This window comes from Semicossyphus pulcher, unplaced genomic scaffold (genome assembly GCF_022749685.1).
Source record: "Semicossyphus pulcher isolate SPU_LCO1_2020_fin unplaced genomic scaffold, fSemPul1.0.p SCAF_18, whole genome shotgun sequence".
In the NCBI taxonomy this organism is placed as follows: domain Eukaryota; kingdom Metazoa; phylum Chordata; class Actinopteri; order Labriformes; family Labridae; genus Semicossyphus; species Semicossyphus pulcher.
Window position 1 is genome coordinate 5895447 of NW_027211691.1, and position 3078 is coordinate 5898524.

At 44.0% G+C, this 3078-nt stretch overlaps 1 non-coding gene across 1 annotated transcript; it reads right to left on the reverse strand.

Moving 5' to 3' along the window:
• Positions 1 to 2487: 2487 nt before the first annotated feature.
• On the reverse strand, positions 2488 to 2559 carry trnaa-cgc (transfer RNA alanine (anticodon CGC)). Its single transcript has one exon. It is a non-coding gene; the product is annotated as a tRNA-Ala (tRNA).
• Positions 2560 to 3078: the final 519 nt, after the last annotated feature.

Here is a 3078-nt window from a genome sequence, read left to right on the forward strand (position 1 = left end):
TGTTTTCTATTGACAAATATTAGTCCAAATTTAGACCAAAAGCCAGGTGAATTTTCAGTACCATACCTAAGCGCAGAAATTCTGCTGGGCGAAAATGGTGTCAGGTGTTAACCACATATTTAGTCACAGCCCTGTTACATTCAGTGAGCAAAAGTTCCCATTTTAACATGATAAAGTAGTTCCCTCCTGCAAGTATCTCACTGCGCACATGTTTCATTGATTATGGGGGGGGACCCGTGAGCGTTCCGTTTAAGTGGCCACAGTGTTAACCAGCACCGGTACACGTGTCGCTGATAACAGGAATACACTGGCAAGCCGCCTGGCGTAACTGAAAGCCTCGATCATCCAGCCGACATTGTGTGTGTGACAGTAGCAGCAGCGTCGGGTGCTTGGAACAGAGGGATGGATGGGTTTCAGCCCTATACTCAACTGTCATGCCAAACAGAGTGGCTTTACTAAAGTTGCATCTGCCATCAAATGCTCAACTCGCCTCTTTTAAAGTAGCTTACAGAGTTGCTTCATGAAAAAACGCTGCAGACTATAGCTGAGGAATTAATACTACCGTCAGCTTTGTGGTTTCACCAATGATTAATGAAGCAACAGTCAGCAAACTTAAAGCTATCCCTGTGTCAACAAACAGCGTGTGTTAGCGTATATGGAGGGATGTTTATGTATTGACGATTATGGTGAGGGTGTAAGGGGGCTTGACAATATTTTCAACTACAAAGGGGGGCCCTGCAGAAAAAGTTTGGGAACCACTGGGTTTATGGTAAAGTGTATCCTGATTTTAAAGCAATCTCCAATGTTAAGCTACTCAGTCTTTTAAAGGCCCCCTTAGTGAAAATCCAGTTTTTAGCTTTGTAAACATCTCCATGTGGTGTTTCTCATAGGCTACAGGACATATCAGGGACAACATTAGCAGTCATCTCCAGGGCTGGGCATGTCTGCTTTTAAACTGCAGTTTACCAAGGACAGGCTGAACAACACGTTTTCAGATTGGCAGGTTTGAGACCTCACAAACCTAAGGAGCCAATCCCGTTAGTGGGCAGGGTGACGCTATCATTTTGTGCAACCTATGGCAACCACTTCGGCGACTACATTTCAAGCTCGCTAAATTTCAACAAGTTGCCACTAAACAATGGCAGAGACGTGTTTTGGTTTTCGGCTGTAATATTATGAAAGGAGAAACACAGTACATAGTGGGCGGGGCCTATGCAGATTGTGGAATTTTTAATGAGGGAGAAGGAGGAGCTGCCTTGGGAGGATTTTTACAAGGTAATTTAATGTATTTTGCAGAAAAAAACATCAGATACAATATTATTTCAAGCAGAGCATTTTATATGTCTTGGACACAGACTGGAGCTGGTCTTCATAAGTGATTTGTTTGCCACTGAGTTCAAACTGGAACCAATTCTTTGACACCATCCCTTTGATAAATCTGGATTGTATTGTGGAAAAAAAGGCAAAAATGTTTTTGTTCTACTCTACACAGCAACGATACAAAATAACACCAAGGTAGGAATAAATTGAACTGAAATGGAAGTGAGCATATACCTCCATTACTGCAAATATATTTATATCGGCATGAGACAGTTGGTTCAGATCAGGACAAGTGTTGGATCAACTGCAGCCTCACTGTAAGTCAGTCTCTCCTCCAACACCTCACAGCTCGCTCTTCCTTATTACACAGTCTTTTCCCCTCGCTAATCCCACAAAAAGTTGAGAAAGCATATTAAGTGGCAGTGAGGGAGAGTTGCCACTGTTGCTAATTGGATTGGAGCTGGCGGGCATTGGCTCTGCAGCACAATGGGAGCGAGAGTGAACAGGCTGATTCTCTTTGGCTGAGGTTACAGTTATTATGAGGCACAGACAGAGAGGTAATTCACTCAGATCAAATGGATTTTGCACTTTTTTTATCTATAGACTGTAGTGTGAGGGTGGCTCACTGGTGCACCCTGTCGCCTCACAGCTAGGAGGTTCCAGGATCGAACTCTAGCTCGCTGGGTTCTCGCTGTGTCACCAGGAACTGTGGTGATTTCAAATACATTCAACATGCAAGCTTGAATGTCCAGCGCTCTATTATTTTAGTCAAAACTTGCCAAGACTATAATACCAACCTCGACACAGATATTTTGCAGTGATTGGATGCCTATGCACCTTTATCTTTTTGGCCTTTGCCTTTATTCGATTGGACAGTGGACAGATTCGGAAATGTGAGAAGATAAGAGTTGGGATGACATGCAGCAAGGGGTCGGAGGTCGTCAAAGCCAGGGCAGTGCGATTTAACCACTGAACTAAACCGGTGACCCCACCTTAGTGTTCTTTCATCCTGCCTTAAGAGAAAACTTGACAAAAAGTTTGTATAGAACAGAGTGTTGCTGCAGGCTGAAATAACACTGTCTTATGTCTCCTGCATCCAAGAATGAATGTGTTTTTTCCCTCCTCCCTCTAGAAGGCTAATCTTTAACAAAGCAACAGAAACCCTGATGGAGATGCCGGGGATTGAACCCGGGGCCTCATACATGCGAAGCATGCGCTCTACCACTGAGCTACATCCCCAGTGCACAATACTGTTAAGATGGCACAGCACGGATCTACCAACAGCATCTCCTCAGGGATGTAGGTGAACTTGCCCGTAACTACTCCGGATAAGCAGTGCTGAAATAGAACTATTTTGAACAGCTAAAAGTCTAAAGGCAATGCAAAGACTAATACCTAGTTTGCACTAAAACATACATCATTTGAGCCTCTCATTTGTTCATGTTGCACTCTGCGCTGAGCAACCAAATGCCACACAAATGAGCAAAGAGAATTTTAAGGTCAGGACAATGAACAACTTGCGCTTCTTCTGCTTGTCGCTGCCTCGTCGTGAAAATATGAAACAGCACTTTAGTTGCAGAGCTGTTAGCATGTCAGTTTAAACTTTTTAGCTAATGATGCAAGTATTTTCCTGTATGACCAGAGGTAATTTTTTTCCCTGAGTCTGGGAACCTCCACTCCACCACTCACTGTGTCTTTCTGCTTCCTCCTCTTCCCCTGGGCAGGCCAGCATCGAGCTGCTGTTATGTTGCCCACAGA